This window comes from Lissotriton vulgaris, chromosome 8 (genome assembly GCF_964263255.1).
Source record: "Lissotriton vulgaris chromosome 8, aLisVul1.2, whole genome shotgun sequence".
Classification (NCBI taxonomy): domain Eukaryota; kingdom Metazoa; phylum Chordata; class Amphibia; order Caudata; family Salamandridae; genus Lissotriton; species Lissotriton vulgaris.
The window spans coordinates 19,943,743-19,962,200 of NC_141696.1; positions in this window are offsets into that span (position 1 = coordinate 19,943,743).

Genomic DNA, 18,458 nt, shown 5'->3' on the forward strand with positions numbered 1-18,458 from the left:
TCCAGGCAAATCGCTTTGTCTCCCCGTGCCTACCACAAATCAATGTGTTCTTCTGTAATGTAAATTGTGCTCATGCCATGTTGTCGAGTTCGCGCTATATAATATTGCAAGGAAAATAAAGTAGGGAAACTCGAGTTCACACACTACTGAACACGCACTCTTAAGTGCATCAGCAGTGCACTGTGAATCGGAGCGTTTCACAGGCCTGTCACAGATAAGAAATGCTATCAAAATGAAATCCTACGAAACAATATATTACTGGCCGGCAGCAATTCATACCCGGACAACGTCGGGACGGGCTGCTAGTATATATATATATATATACATTTTTTAAATTTAAATTAAACATGTATTCTTTTAAATTGCATTATTTATATTTTTTTTATTTATTATTTTATTACCATTTACACCCTAAAAACTAATCCCACCCTGCTCCCTTTAAATACCCCTGCACCCCATAATCATAACCCACCCGTACTCCTTAAAATACCCCAACACCCTTAAACACTAACCCATCTTAACCCTATAAATATACCCTGTACCCCAAAACCCAAACATATCCCTAAACCCTAAAAATACCCCTGAGCCCCAAAACCCAAATCTACCCCTGAACCCTTAAAATACCACTGTACCCCAAGTCCCAAACCTACCTGTGCACCCTAAAAATAACCCTGTACCCCCAAACCTACCTCTGAACACTAAAATACCCCTTTACCCCAAACCTAGCCATGAACCCTAAAACTACCCCTGTACCCCAAAACCAAAACCTAGCCCTGAACCCTAATATTCCCCTGTACCCCAAAACTCAAACCTACCCCTGAACCCTAAAATACCCCTATGCCCCAAAACCCAAACCTAGCCCTGAACCCTAAAAATACCCCTGTACCCCAAATCCCATACCTATCCCCAAACCCTAAAACTAACCCTGTACCCCATAACTATATCTGAACCTTTAAAATAACCAAACACCCTAAAACATATACCTCAGTACCCCAAAACATATACCCCTATACCCATACTTACCTTATCTAAACATTAAAAAAAACCATGCTTTTACCATTCATGAATTTACAACAAATTTCGTTGTAAATGTATGTGTGGTGAAAGCATATAAAATGTAATGCCATGCGTTATAATGGCATTGTGGAGTCATGGTACTTTCGTAATGAAAGTATGCGGAGTGATGGTATGCGGAAAGAAAGTTGGGAATAATGGGTGTTTACCCTCCCCCGGTAAGTACATTGGTTGTATAGCGGCCCACATCTCCAGCAACATACTCATATTTTTTCACCACCCTTTTGAAAAATGCACAGGTCTCTTTCATTGATGGTCAGCACCGACATACACTTTTAGACACACCTCCCGCCACAAGTTCTAGAATTTCGAACTTTAGAGCTGGGGAGCTACGTTCGAATCTCGGCATCAGCTCAACATCCTTTGATTCCAGGCAAATCGCTTTGTCTCCCCATGCCTACCACAAATAAATGTGTTCTTCTGTAATGTAAATTGTGCTCATGCCATGTTGTCGAGTTCGCACTACATAATATTGCAAGGAAAAATAAAGTAGGGAAACTCGAGTTCACACACTACTGAACGCACACTCTTAAGTGCATCTGCAGTGCACTGTGAATCGGAGCGTTTCACAGGCCTTTCACAGATAAGAAATGCTATCAAAACGAAATCCTACAAAACAATATAGTACTGGCCGGCAGCAATTCATACCTGGACAACGTCTGGACGGGCTGCTAATTGCTAATACATGAAAAATTACTTAAACAAAACATCCCCCTTTGAAGTTGGGAAGAGTGACAGGGCCTTTTCCTGCCCCTTTCGAAACCCCTGTCCTTTTGTTGACTCGACGTCTGTGACATGCACCTTGAAAGGAACCCTTTCACCGTGGCGCTTTGAAACCTCGCTTTTTCCCCCACCCTCCTGCAGCCCATCTCTGGCTGACAGTTTAAATGCCAATGCGTTCTCGCTGTCTCTGCCTCTCTCTCCCTCCCACCCACATATATCCCTGTTTACAGTATTAACTCCATGTACTCTTTACTATCGCTGCGGCTATCTGTCTCTGCTTCTTATGTCTCCTACCCTCCCCCCTTCATGTCTGGCTGACAGTAAACTCCATTGCAGGGCTCTTTCGCTCACTCTCTCTATACCTCTCCCTCACACCCTCCTCCACACGTCTCTTCCCCCTCCCCCAATCCATCTCCGGCTCACAGTTTAAGTGCCCATTTACTCACACTAACGACACCCAAAGTGCTGGTGCCTTCCCCGTGCATACCAAGCGGCCATAATTATCTGCGCTATTACAACGAACACTGAAGGAATTCATAATGGAGAGGGGTGGGGGGGATCATGGGCCAACTTTGATTAAACTGCTCCAGGTGCTGTATTATCAACTAGCCTTAGTCCATTTTGTCACTTTTGGTCTGCAAATTTTTCATCTTTTTGGGTTTAACATCTCTTTTCAGCCTACAGATTGAGGGGTAGCTAATCCAGTGAGCGTTGCTCTGATATTATTTCCCACGAATCGCGGTGTTCGTCAAGTCCACTTTAAAAATGATGCCTGACCCCCGTTTCCTCCTTCTATCTCAGTGTTGCTGCTGCTTCTTTCTTTTTTCCAGCCTGTTTCTTTAGTTTTCCTTCTTTCCGCTCACCTTCCCATTGTCGGTCTTAATTCTTCACCCCACCACTCACTCTGCCATTATATGTGCTGCCCCCACCCAAATAAAACAACCACTTGTTTTTTATACTAGCTGGCGCGCCTTATGTTTTACTGCTTTCAACATGCAAAAGAAGTGGCATGATGCAGAGCCCATTGTGTAGATAAAACTTTTTGTTTTTGCAAAACGCATACCATGCTTTATCTTTAATACAAAAATATATATATTTTACCCAGAACGCATACCGCGCTTTTTCTATGACACAGGCTAACACTTTCAACGGAAGCATGGATAAACATACTTTTTAAAGATGTGCCGCCTTTCTTTTGTTTTACCCAGCACAGTGTGTTCCTTGAAGCTGTTTTTGCTTCCTTCCTCCTTCTCCGCATTATGAGCCCTCCCCCACCCTCTGAGCACAAATGGAGCCTTTCTCAATTAAGCGGCAATGCTCCCTCATTCCTCCTCCTGTAGCCATTCCATGCTCTGCCCAACCACCTCTCTCACTCCCAACACCCCCATGTACAGGTCTCATGGGCGCCTACAAGGTACGGTACTTTAGCATGTGTACTGCCAGAGCTGCGAAGAAATGCTTCCACATTGTTCCTGAATCAACATTTCCATGTCACCAGAATTGGCACTGAGTGTTGGACTCGTGGCATGGTAAAAAGTCAACGACAGGCTTGAACAAAGCTGTTTTTGACAAGTGCCAATTAACTCGCGGGACTAAGTGCTCAATGCAGACAGCATGCAATCAAAGGGCGAGCAGACAAATTGACTTGCCTTCCCTGTCTGCAGAGAGTACTGCCACTTCAGGGCTAGTCTGCCTAAGGACGCTATGTTAACCAAGAGGACTGGAGCGTGACATGAGGTAAATACAACACTGGAATTAAGGAGTAAACTAATCGCCTACCACAGAATTAGACTTCCACTCCTGCACTCTTGAATCTTCTTTTCACTGGCTCTTCCTCGTCTTTTTTAGCCTTTCAGAGTGACTGAACCGTTTGGAATTTTTTTTATTTCCCTTAAATCTACGTCAGTCCTGCAACCAGCATGTCAGCCTGAACACAAGGTGGCCTGATCGCTTTACTCGTGATTTTTTTAATACTTCGAAACTATGGAGGTAAAGTGGTTCCTTGTAAAGAGCTTCTTGTTGTGCCCTTCTGCCCTCTGTTAGACTCGTTTCCCTTGTTTTTCTGACCTCTGTTAACTCGGCACCACCACATTATCCCTCAGCAACACCACAGCACCACTCGCCACCACCACAGCACCACTCGCCACCACCACAGCACCACTCGCCACCACCACAGCACCACTCGCCACCACCACAGCACCACTCAGCATCACCACAGTATCACTCAGCGCAACCACAGTATCACTCAGCGCAACCACAGTATCACTCAGCGCAACCACAGCATCACTCAGCGCAACCACAGCATCACTCAGCGCAACCACAGCATCACTCAGCGCAACCACAGCATCACTCAGCGCAACCACAGCATCACTCAGCGCAACCACAGCATCACTCCGCGCAACCACAGCATCACTCCGCGCAACCACAGCATCACTCAGCGCAACCACAGCATCACTCAGCGCAACCACAGCATCACTCAGCGCAACCACAGCATCACTCAGCGCAACTACAGCATCACTCAGCGCAACCACAGCATCACTCAGCGCAACCACAGCATCACTCAGCGCAACCACAGCATCCCTCGGCGCAACCACAGCATCCCTCGGCGCAACCACAGCATCCCTCGGCGCAACCACAGCATCCCTCGGCGCAACCACAGCATCCCTCGGCGCAACCACAGCATCCCTCGGCGCAACCACAGCATCCCTCGGCGCAACCACAGCATCCCTCGGCGCAACCACAGCATCCCTCGGCGCAAACCACAGCATCACTCGCCGCAAACCACAGCATCACTCGCCGCAAACCACAGCATCACTCGCCGCAAACCACAGCATCACTCGCCGCAAACCACAGCATCACTCGGCGCAAACCACAGCATCACTCGGCGCAAACCACAGCATCACTCGGCGCAAACCACAGCATCACTCGGCGCAAACCACAGCATCACTCGGCGCAAACCACAGCATCACTCGGCGCAAACCACAGCATCACTGGTTCAAACATGTTCTCTCAATGTTTCAAGCTTTATTACAAATGTCAAAAAAGATGTTAATATTTCACTTCTGTTCCTGGATTTTCGTCACAATAAAATACACTGAACATAATCTTCACTAAAGTTATTTACAAAAGTTTAAGCTATTGCCATTATAAATTACAATCACTTTTATTTAAGTATTCATTATTTTAAAAAGTTAAAAGCCATTGTTATTTGTAATACCAATACATCTAAGTCACGTAAATACAAAACATGTTGCATTACAAATGCTATAGGTGTCACATTTGCAAAAGTTATAACTATTGCCATTGTAAATGACAAAGCTATTAATTTAGCTATTTTAAAAAACAACACATAAATAAAAAAAGTCATTTATGAGACAAATAGCTCAAACTTTACTAATGCGAGACCTATTGCATTTCCAATGCTTGTTTTTTTACTCTTCTTTTTCCTTTGTCTTTAGGGTCCCGTTCCGTTTTTTAGGCACTTGTTTAGGTCACGCTCTTCTTTTCATCTTTTCCTTCTTCTCACTTTCTTTTCTATATTTCTCCTCTCCCTTGATTCTTGGAGTCTCTCTATTTCAGAATTGTTAACTTCCCCGCCTCTCTAGCCCTTCTCTCCCGTAGTGTTTCACCTATTTTAATTCCACTCTTGCCTGTTCTCTGTGTGGAACATATGCTGTCTACTTTCCCTCCGCTTTTTCTCTGGTGTCTCTGCTTTCAGCGACCACCCGCCCTTCATCCTGTTCTACCTGTTCTCTGACCTCTCCTCCTCCCTTAGCAGCTTGTTCCTGGAGAGAATGACTCACACCTGTTTTTCCCAAGTCGAAGAGGAAGGAACCTCAAGGTACTTAGCGCAATATCGCAACATGTAGTTATCTTGTTTTCCGTGGAAGTGGCCCTCTCACAACGCTGCACCCCTGCAGCCAAACTCCCACCAGATCTGACACCAGAACACCCCCTGGTACCGAAAACACACAAATCACAGGGTCGCGAGCCAGGTGGATACAAAGAAATAGGAATAAACAAAGTTTTAGGGCTTTCCATCATTAACACACAATCTAAGTCGCTCTCTATGTGCGCAGGGGCTAACGCGTCTTTAGCCCTTGAGTGAGGCTGCCTGCGGCCCACGCAGGGAGACCCCATGGTAGAGACGCCACCACCTTAGTGCCACAGAAGGGCACACCCGACAGGCTAGTGTTTGGACCCACTGGGGGTCCTGTCCTGTTTTGTAAGATCTTTGCTAAAACAGTATTAAAATTAATGACAACATTTTGAAGTCATTCTATCACAAAATGTGCTGTATTATGCCACCTAATTTGCCTCTTTTTGCCGAATAATTTAGTCAGCACTGCTGCTTAATTTGGTCCTCTCCTGCTGTTTAATTCCAGTGGCTCTGCCTATAACTAGACCCCACTCCTAAACATGGTTCCCTATGTTCATTCTTTTATAGTCCGGTTTGTGTTATAAATGTGTTATTTCATGTGTTCATGCACGCGGACGCACTGAAGTTGCTTCAAAGTGGAAAAAGCACTGTAAATATGATCTAAGACATATGTGTTTTTTCTTTTATGCTGCAATGGATGATGAAAAGGCTGCGTCTTTGCACCACATGAGCGGCGTTGGCGTGTTCCTGAGAACTCTCAGCGAGCTGTCGCCCTGAGTACTCGTGACGCCCAAAGGGCCCTGGAATTCTCTTCTTGAATTTTTCTCAGATAATAAGTCCTTAAAATGACTGAGTATTTAATTCAAAAGGCTTGCAAGCCATCTACTGGGCCTGTGAATAGCAGAGGCGATGTGTTCCTTTTAAAGCTAAGCAGTGTTTGTTTCCCTCCTCTCTCCCCCATTTAATCTTTGATTGAGAGTCCTTATAAATCACAAAAATACAAACAAACGCTTCTCATGCAACCAATGGGATTAGCAGCGCTGACAGACAGCAGCCCTTGCACGTATTGGTACAGCATGGGCTGCAGCAGCGCACACTACCCTAACACGGGGTCTCCACATTCCTGTCCTGAAGTGAGCTAGCTATCTCATGCTTCATTCCCATTCAAGTCCTGGCCTCTCTTCTGAACCCACAGTGGCACAAGCCAAAGTGTGTAAAATCAGGTGAGGGCATAATACAAGCATTTGCAATGCAATAGGTCTCGTTTTTAGGTCGAGCTATATATACCTCTGAACTATTATCGTTGAAACAAACTCTTTGACCAAGAGGATTTCAAGCCAGATTCCTCCCAATGCATGTTGTCTACTGAAGCGTGACGCTTCGCCAGGCGCGTGCTTGGCCTCACTCACACCCCATAAGCTGTCTCTCACAGCACCAGACATCAAAGGCTGCTGCTCCTCCGCCCACCCTCCTCCCCCACCCCACGGCAATCCCGAGAGCTTTTCAAGCGCCCACTTCCGTGTTTTACCTTGCATTTGCTATGCGTTGTCAAACTTCCCACGAAGTTGGAGCAGTCCTGCTGCTCATGTTTTAATGAGGACTGCACACAGCATTTACGTAAAATTGCATTTGCAAGAAGAAATGTGAATCGTGTAATATTTTATTTCTGAACAATAGCAAAGTTCATATTTGAAGTTCGTGATAGCAAAATGTCACGGAAAGCTAATAAAAGAGATACGAAGTGTCACTTCATTTAGTAAACAAATCACTCATCTTTTTTATATAATAAGACGCTTGCATCTATATGATACATCACATAGGAACTGCACCAAAGAAAAAAACACAGGGCTCTGTTCTTTAAAATGTGTTTTGGAACAAGACTGAAAAAACAATGCAGTGATTAATGTATTTAACATGAAGCTGCTGCATCAGTGCTGTTCAGTGCACCAGCAACCAGGAAAGAGCAGCACACAACATGCCTGTCCTTTGACCACCACACAGACATCAACCACCCTTCAGTCAGGTTTGCGGCAACCATCTTTAAATGCTTGAGCTGCTCTGTTTGGCCTCGACAAGGTTTGCAATTCCCCACGTTTATTTACACACCATCACCCCAACTAGATGTCCGCCTCGCACACCACATGCTCCTTCCCTCCCACTCGCTCACTCCCCTGCTCCCCCGCCCCCCCACCGGACTTGAAGGGAAGCCTCGCACACCACCATTTGTGTCACATACAGTCAATCAAGCGCTCTGCAGATCACCTTTTGCCGCTAGCGCTTTCATCCCCATCACTCCCCCTCTCACACTCTCTTCTACCCTCCTTCATTTACTCTCCCTCACACACTCGCTAATGTTTACTCTCCATCATTCCCCCCCTCCCATATCCTCTCCCTCCAAGCCCGTGGCCTCTCATTAATGCACACTTATCTTCCCTTGGCCTGCTGCTTCTTAATCGAGTGCGCTTAATTTACCTCAGATTTTTCTCTCACTCGCCTTTTTTCTCTCTCTCCCTCTTCACAGCCTTCTCTCTCATTAATCTTCCGTTGTCTCTCAGTCTTGTTAATAAGACATGCTGCTTTTTTCAACTCCACCATCCAACTACACCATCAAACTACACCATCCAAATCAAAATCCTACATCCAAATCCACCCTCCAAATCCACAGCATCACTCAATTCCACAGCATCACTCAGCACCACTCAATGCCACAGCACCACAGAAGGCCACAGCATCACTCAGCACCACAGAAGGCCACAGCATCACTCAGCACCACTGAATGCCACAGCATCACTCAGCACCACTGAATGCCACAGCATCACTCGGCACCACTGAAGGCCACAGCATCACTCAGCACCACTGAATGCCACAGCATCGCTCTGTGCAACCATTCAACAACAACTGGTTCTAATATGTTCTCTAAATGTTTCAAGCTTTATTACAAATGTCACAAAAAGATGTTAATATTTCACTTCTGTTCTTGGATTTTCATCACAATAAAATACACTGAACATAATCTTCCCAAAAGTTATATACAAAAGTTTAAGCTATTGCCTTTATAAATTAAAATAACTTTTATTAAAGTATTAATTATTAAAAAAAAAGAAAAGCCATTGTTATTTGAATTATTAATACATCTAAGTCATGTAAATATAACACATATTGCATTACAAATGCTATAGGGGTCCGTTTGCGAAAGTTAAAACTATTGGCATTGTAAAGGACAAAGCTATTAATTTCACTATTTTCAAAACCAACACATAAATAAAGAAATTGTCATTTACTATACCAATACCTCAAACTTTCCTATTGCATTGCAAATGCTTGTTATCATCTTGGGGGAGGGCTCGCAGACGCCTACCCTGGCATCTCAAGTTACTTCGAGACCCTCCCCATGACCAGACCTGGAGAAACGAAACCATTTCACCCGGCCCGGAATTCCCACTAAAGGCCCCCCTCCCCTAGGCAGGGGGGGGGAGGGTGCCTCTCATTCCCGGAAAACTAAAAATCTGCACTTGGAAGCGTGAAGCAGGGAGTATAGATTAGGGCCGGGTTCTTGTCTGAGGGCATGCAGCCAACGGGATGAGACATGTCACATGAACTGTGGCTTCTAATGCAGAGGATCACACGCGAGGACAGTGTGTACTTTGTGTGAGAAATGCATTTCCCGAATGGGGCGTGGCCATGTCGTGTCCTCCAGAAGGAGGATGTTTGTGGGCCCCAGAGAGGCTTGGCAGGCCTGCATAGTCTCCATGATGTTAACCGACCTGTGAGGCTTGCCAAGCATCTTAGAATGACAGTTTTATTAATTTAGCGTTTCAAGTAAATACTGAGCAGACGTGCCTAAGAGATGGGGGAATCAGGTTAGAGTACCGGTTTAGGCTCAACATCCTGTGATCCTGGGCAAATCACTTAATCTCCCTGTGACATAACTTTGTGTAATGTAACTGGTGCTCGGCTAAAGCACTTTTATGCTCTCTGGCCAATATACCACGTCTCTGCTATTTCTCAGTGATGAAAATAAAAGGGGCTGGTACTGCCCATTGCGATGGCACTGAGTTTACAAACTTTAGAAAAGTGAGTCGTGATTCAAACTTCTGACTGCCGTTCACCACATACCTCAGTAGCGAGTGTTTAACACCCCGAGACATCCCGCAGCAAATATTAGAAAAAATGACCCGATTTTGCACTGAAATGTACTAAAGTAGCCAACGTGTCCCTGAAATATAGGAACACTGAAGGAATGGCTTCAATGAGTAGTGTCGAGGAAGCATAAAATGCAGACAAACGCCAAAAATGATTTCTGAAAAGTGCGAGCAAAGTGGGCGAGGCCTAATGAACAGGGCGGACACCAACAAATGCTGAGAATGCTTCATGAAAAGCCTGAGCAAGGCTAGCAAAAATAAGCAGTCGGGGTGGGCGAAAAACGCACAAATGTGCATTAAATCATCACAGACGGTCAACAATCACCTATGGTTTCTGCTCTGACTGTTTATAAGAAGTGTTGGCCGAGCAGCTTTGTGAAAGTGGGAGCAGGGGGAGAGGGCATGGGTGATTTCCTTTCAGGAGCGTGCGACCATATGGCGCCACGCGATCCAGAAAGGAAATCGCCAAGATGTGCACGTGTTGCATTGCAAGCAGTTCAACGCTTACACTTCTTTGCTGCAAAAGCACTGCCCATTGCATTAGGTCCCCTCCTATGCAGCGCCTGCGCGTTGCGTAGGACAAGACCTAAAAAGGTGTTGATATGAATGTATTGGGGGACGCGCTTTGCCAGTAACAGGGTTGTAACCAGGCTCAGGGACTCAGTCTCCCAGGCTCTCCTGCACTGTAACATGCTTTCTGAACACCTGCCATCCATCCATGCCGACCTGCGGCGTTTAAATTGCGCTCGGGACACCGCTGCGTAGGACGCGCTCGGACAAAGCCTGGACCAAGGGCGGGCCCATCTTTGCCCTTCATTGGCAGGAAGAGGCAGGGCAGGGCCACACCTCTAACATTGCTCCATGAAAACATCTTTAACATTAGAGGTACTGTTAAACTGCCTGCTTACGGCATACTTTAGAACTCTGTACCAATCGGTCTTTGTTATCGCAATCGGAACTAATTTGACTGACTCTATCTCATTAGAGCTTTCCTTGTTATATCCAAGTATATTCTGTAAGCATTTGGTAAATGAGTGCACCTCTTTAATTGCCTTATTGTTTATAAGTATGGGCAAAAGAAAGGCTGTGGACGATCTGGGAAGGGGAGGGGTAGGAAAGGGCAAGACTTAAAAACCGCTGAAGAAAGGTGTTTTGGCTAAAGGGAACAATTGTGTCATGAATCGTACAGATTATATAATAAGTGAGTGTGCGGAGGTCCTGACAGCTCCCATGAGTTAAGACGTATGCACTTCAGGGGCATTAGCTATCAAACATCCCTCCTCCCAGCGTACTGGAAAATCTATACCAGCCATGTTTAAAAAGTCCATTCAGCGAACATCTGTAAGTTCTGACACAGGGGTTGGTGTAGGCGCTGATCTGGACATACAAGCTTCCTCCCCACCCCACTGTAAGTAGTGATTTCCAGCCAGAGTTTGCTGTAGTATGTACCAACAGATTTAACCCACTGATGAGTATAACCGAGGAAAGCATGTCCGCCCAAGTGAATATTAGACCTGTGCCACCAGGAGATCGGTTGATTCCGTAACCCAAGCGACATGTACCTGTAAGTGCCTGGGTTCTTTAAACAAACAGTCAGCCGACTTGGTAGCTCATATAGGAAGGGTTGCAGAATTAGTAAGCTTAGTGAAGGGGTTGATGGAGCAACTAACTGACATCACAAAAAGTATTTTACAGAAAGATACCCCCTAACAGACAAGGTAGCTACCTTAGCCACTTCATTCCAGAACAGACACATAATTGGTAGTACTCTTTGCAGCGCTTATAAAGGTAGATTGGGTAATGACCCAACATCTTCACAGCAAACACAGCTAAACTCCTGTCCACCACCCAACGTATGCCGACAACCGAACCAAGCAACACAGTATGTTTCCGCAGGTGCTAAACAGGCTCATCATAGTGATTACCAAGATCAGAATAAGGGTTCAGACGACTGTGCAAGGTCTCATTCCTCTGACATTAGGAGCTCTAGTCTATTGCCGCAGGGACTGTTAAAAGGCAAGCAGTGCCTATTAATGGGTGTTTCACTGTTTTTCGACCTCAGTCTGGCTGGGGCCTGCTATCCAGGACCCCAGCCTAGCTGCTTCCTCTCTAAAATGGTTTCCATGTACATTAGGTACATCTTTGATTGGATTCTGGAGTGCCCTTATAAGTCCCTAGTCTATGGTATACTATGTACCCAGGGCATAGGTACCCCAGAGGGCTACAGGGGCTGCAGCATGTATTATGCCACCCCTGGGAAGCCCTCCGAAATGACACCACAGGTCTGCTACTGCAGCCTGGCTAAGATGGTGCATGCACCCCTTACTGTGTTATAGGCTACCTATATCACTACCAATGCACACACATATAAACCTATAAGTCCCTCCTATGGCAGGCCTTAACAATCATGAAGGCAGAGTGCTTGGATTTTATGTGAGAGGGTGCCCCTGCATGAGCAGAGCCCCTTTGCAGCATTCGGAGTCAATCCTCTGATGCTGTTTCTGGTGCAGCCTGACCATATACTCTTAAGTGCATTATAACCTTGCGGTTAATGCTAACTTTGGGATGGCTGTACAGAAACAGGTTGTGTTTGGTGTCAAACACTTTGGAATACTACCCCCCTGCCGCCAGTTCTGGTGGTGGGGATAGCATTCCACCCTTCAAGAGGGGGAGACATGCACACACTGGTCTACCCGGTATTATCTTTACATAGCCCTGGAATCACAAAATGGATGCCGCTGCCACAGACAAGGGTCTGGCCTTCTGCTGCTGACTGAAATTCCAGCAGGGGAGGCCTGGACAATAGTTTTTCTGTCAAAGAGAGGTGTAACCACCTCTCCAGTCAGGATGATGTGTATTGGGGCTGGGCGGGAGCACTCTCTGGTGCTTTGAAGTCCTGCACTGGGGACACATTTGGTGTTCCTGTGCATAGTCCAGTTCAAACCGGTAACAGCGGCTACCTGCCCCTGCTCTGGCGCAAAACTGGACAAAGAAAATAGGTGTAGCCACCCCTCTTTCCAAACCCTCCCATAGGTTGGTCTCCAGAGTAAGTCCAACTCTCTCCTTGGGTATTAAGTAGGAACCCCAGTCCTTAGGACTTTAGATTATCTCTGGATGAAACTCTGAAGCCGAATCCTGGACCTTCGACGATCTACTTCAAGATTAGAGGACTGAAGTATCTCGCTTGGGGTCAAGGAGTGACTCCCTTGCTCGGCAGGCACCAAAGAAGCAACTGACCGGTCTCCATCACTGAAGCTCCCGCCAGACTCCGAAGTCTTTGCATCACCAGAGGTGGATTTCCAGACTTTGCTGAGGTTGCTCTGAGTCTCCAGCAAAGCTGAGGCACGTAGCTATTGTGGGTAATATGGAACCGTGACCCCTGAACATCATCTTCCTGGTATTCCTCGAAGTTGTGCTTTGGGCTCCGAGTAGCCCCACTCATGAGCACCGACTGCACCGAAGATCACTAGCCTCCACTCCACGAGTGACCCATGGGCCTGCTCCAAGTGCGACCACTCGAGGCTCCTTAGCGATTCCTAGTCCGTTTGCTAGTGGGTCCCCACGAAGGCAACTCTTCTTCTGCTTGGGCTTTCCTGGTTGCTCCAGATGTGCCCTGACTTACCTTCGCTGGGTGAGTCCCTCAGACCTCGTTGGTCTGCACCAAAGTCCTTTCTCTATTTCCAAGTGACTTGCCGTTGCCAAGGTTTGTTGGGTCCAATCTGGTCGCCGACACCGCAGCACTCGACAGACACCGTGGAACAGCTCGAATCCAGCTCCTGGTTGTCGTCGACACCTCCTGGACCTCGTGGCTCAAGAGTCAAGACGCCTGTCAACTCACCTGAAGCACCGAACTTCTTTAGGCGTTCATCTATCATACCCCTGGTCAATTACTAGGATTGAAAACAACCCCCCTACAGCCAACATTAGCAACTGTTTTAACAAATCAGACATCTGTGGCAGTGAGGGGTCCTCCTAAGAGAAGGTTGATTGAAGGTTAAGGAACCTTCAATTACCCTCCCAGTTTAGGGGCACCACTAAGAAAGGGAACAAAGTTGGTTGTAGTAACAAGGCCCTTGAGCTGATGGCCCAGGTGGGATGGAAGTGGGTACCAAGACAAGGGAGATAGGCCCTATCAATACTCTTTCGGCTAATCTGTCTATGCCTACTTGTACCCCAGGTTCTGAAGTGTTGGCCAAGGCTCACCCACTCTACACCCCGGTAATCTCTAGTTCTATGATACAAGGGCACCAAAAGTCAAATTTGGCATTTGTCTCCTGGCGGGACTACCCTAACAAAATAGCACCAATAGAATGGCCAGCGTTCATTTAATGTCACGATATTTGGGCTTTTCAGGAAACATGGTCACTGGACCAAATTTACCCTCCTGGGTTTCTCAACTTTTCAAAAGCAGCACTGGGGGGACAGTGAGGTCGTCCACTAGGTGGACTTACCATTTGGGTTAAACAACAAGCAGGATACAAGGTAGAGGAAGTATTCATTGATAGTCTGGATATTATGGTTATACAGCTTTGTCTGGCAAACGCACCTGGTATAATGATTATCAATGTATATGCAAGAGGGTTGCCGGGTGGTAAAGGATCTAACACAGTCACCCTTTTTGATAGTTTTTTAGAAAGTAATAGGCGACATTGTAACCTAATATTTGCTGGGGATTTTGACTGTTCCTTTGAGCCCTGAGATCAGGATGAAGGTGATTGAAGTAAGCCCACACAACCACAATTGATGGGTCAGATCTTATTCATTAGCCATTAGTCACAGCAGCTCCCAGGAACTGATAAAACAGGAATCATAGGACAGTATTCAAAGTGCAACATTCTGTATCCATAGGAATAGAGATGGCATGGTAATGTACTGATATAACATAGACATAGAAGATGGAAACTAGATTACTACAATATTTCCCTTCTTTCACAAAAATCAAAACCTAAAAATTTAAGGATGAAAAAAAAACCCAAGAAGAAGAAACTTCAGAAATAAGAAAGAGAAGATGAGAATAATAAGACATTATAAGGAAAAGAAGAAGAAACAAATAGCATATGCATTTAAAAGTTTCATTCAAAAACTAATTACAATCAAAAACTACTAATTACATTCAAAAACTATATAGCACTAAAACTACAAGTCCATGCGTTTAGGAGTGACCCTAATCCTACTGCTCCTTCTAGGAGGAACATAAACCAACTTAGAATCATTTTTACCAGCAATTTCAACTTCTGTATTTTTCCCTCTGGTAGCACATCCCAGCTGAGAACAACCAAGGGAGATAACCAAAGAGAAGACTCAATGGGTTCAATTGCTCCGGATTCAAACATTTTCCTGAGCTCAGTGGCCAAACAATCCCTGACACTATGAGGTACCGTCCGTAACTTATGTTTGATAGGGATTGAACCTCCTTTAACCTTATTAAATGTTTAAAACCTGAAATGCATCCTAAACCATACCCAAATATCTTTGGGAACCTATCAAACCATGAACTACAAGAATCGTCTAACTCACCATCTTCAACCACAGAAACTTGGTCTTTCGTGCCAGGTCTAAGTTGCATTTTAAATAGGCCTTGATGGTACCAACCAAGAATATTGAGTCCTTTTTTAGCTACATAGACTTTGCCTTCAATAGTTCTTTGTCTAAAGACTAACATAGCTTCAAAGAATCCTGACAATTCTATTCGCCTACCCTCATATGAGAGTGGTCTCCTGACAGGTGGGTAAAGTGACCTTTCCTTCCATGTTTTTTCAAATAACTCATCAGTTTTCACCGTTATACGTGCCCCTGAATCAACCAAAAGATCTAGAGGTTTATTGTCTACCAAAACTTCAACAATAGGATCTACACAATCTTCAGTTTCATCCTTCACAACCACCACCAAATCTGATAATGAGCTCACCACTTCCCCATCACTTTCATCTTCCTGTGTTTAGTCTCTATAAACTGTATTCACAGTGTTCTTTGAGTTAAAACCTTTGCAAAATGTCCTTGTTTACCACACTTATGGCAAGATGCATTCTTGGCTGGGCACATTTTTGCATTAGGAAAATGTTCAGCAAACCCATACTTTGTACACACATTCCTTTGTTTGAGTTTGCTTTGAAAAGGTTTAATACCTTTTGAGTCAGAATTCCCTTTATATTCTACTTTAAACTGCACTTTTGCTTGAGTTTTCGTGTTTTTCTGAGTAGCTGACTCTTTTACAACATTAACTAAAGAATCCTTTTCAGGTTTTAATTCTTTTTTAGCTTTTTGTGAAAGTTCAATACTTTTTACAATTGATATAGTCTCATCCAATGATGGATTTTTAAGTGTTAATAACTTCTCTTGAACTTTTCCACAATTAGTATGACCAACAATTTGATATCTTATTAACTGTTCAGAAAATTGTTCGAATTCGTACTCTAACGCTAAAATTCTTAAGGCTGCAACATAGGCAAATATGCTTTCAGTTTCCTCTTGTTTTCTAGTAAAAAACGTATGTATTGCGACAACCAAACTGCTTTCAACATCAAATTGTTTCTGTAAACTCCTAACTACTTTCTCAAATTCATCGAATTCCTCCCCGTTTTCACCTAATTGCGTTGCAGGTAAGTGTTCTAAGACTGCTTGACCTTCAAATCCGAGGTTATGTTCCAAAATAAAACATTTTCTTTGTGCACTAAACCTGCTGCCACCAATTGCCCCTAAATACTTTTCAAAAGCTCTAAACTAAACTTTCCCTTTCACAGGAGGGTCACCTGGGAGCTGTAAAAATGGAGGAGGGGCTTGAATATTCTGCATTATTTCAACTAAATATTAAATTGTAACTATCTAAAAGTTTTAAGGCAAGTGTTGAAATACAATATAATGATCAAATAAAATATTTAGAAAAAAATGCAGTTTTACGAAATGTATGGTTAAACTTTTCCTGCAAAATGACAATGTGCCATTAATCCAATAGATGGCGCTGTTAACACAAAAATAAAGAAGCTTAAAATTGTCTATTAATTGCTTCGTTGTTGACTTTCACGTTTCTGTAAATGTCACGTTGTCAAGCAAAGTTAACACTCATTACCAGTTCTTCTAAACTGAGAAATTACACTGCGAAAAATGTTTACCACAGAAACTGAGTTCTTCCAAGCCGAGAAATTGCACTGTGAACTAACGATGTTAACTACGTCGAGACAGAGGAAAACGTATGACGTTGTCAATTGACGTGCTGACTCCAGTGTTTCATCGACGTCACTTGAATGAGGCAGGAACAATCACCAATACCCCAGGAGATTCTACAGCGTCATCATGTGCTGTACAACAACGGAATGGAAAGATCTCCGCTCAATAAAAAACCGTTGGAGAAGGCATGACTGGCCTCTCAAACAAGATACGGTAAAGGGAGACAGTTAAATTTGGGACAAGTTTAAAAACGTGAATTATATTCTATCATGTCACACAAATATTTTATTTTACAAGCGGTAAAATAAATGTCATATATTGTTATGTTCCTGTTGTTGAACAAATTGTGGTGTCGCGCTCTAGCCTTCCGCGGCCAGCGCGATGACGTGCTACGCAGGAGCTAGAGCGGGAGACTGACGCATGCGCGTAGAGTATAAGGAAAGCGCGCGAGAGAGGCTAACGGCAGAAGCGACCGTAGCTGGAGAGAGTTAGACGCTCGGCGCTCTATGAGAAAGGAATTTGTTTAAACAGTGAATAAAGTAAGAAGTTCTCCCACCCATGCTTCCCGTACTTTGTGGGGACAATCATACAACATTACCGTGGCGACGAGGACTGGGATCACCCCACTGTCTCCACACGGCTTCACTGAGAAACGGCAACAAGAGCACGAGGACTCAGGAGCAGGTCGAAGTCGACCTGATCAAGGCAGCAGTGCTCTCCTCCATAGAGCGTGGCAGCAGCGGAAATCCAGAGCAACCAGCATAATAGCGGCACCGGACTGCAAACATTGAAAGGTCAGTGCAGACCCGGAGAGCGGGAAGGCCTTAAGCCAGGACCCTGGCTGACAGAAGGGACAGTGAGACGGAGGAAGAAAGTCCACCTTCCCCCAGCACTACACAAGGTGCTGACAATAGCACTCCAGGCAGTCCCAGAGGCAGAGGAGACGCCTCGATCGGAGAAAGATCCACCAGTGCGCCAGGCAGCCCGGGGAACCAGGCAGAGGGACCCAAAACAGAGCCCAGAATGGCCAACCAGGCGACTTCACTAACGGCCCCTGTCCCCTTCCTACCCAGACCGGGGGAACCCCTAATGAAGTGGGAGGACTGGAGGGAGTACTTCAAGAACTACGTGGAGGCCTTGGAAGATGAGAACGGTGAACCATTCCCCAGTGCCAGGAAGAAAAGGCTGCTACTGCACAACCTGGGCCCGGAGGGAGTGCGAGTATTCGCGAACATAGTACCCAAAGAGAGGCCTGAAACAGACGTAGACGTCTTCAAAAACGCTCTGGAAGACCTAGACAACCACTACCGCCCAGCAGTGTGTGTATCAATCGACCGGTACAATTTCCAGCAACGGAAACAGGAGGAAGGAGAGTCGATAGATGACTACGTAGCAGCCCTGAGACGCCTTGCAATCACATGTAGATACGGACAGCTACAGGACGAGTACATCAAAGATCAGATAGTCATGCACAC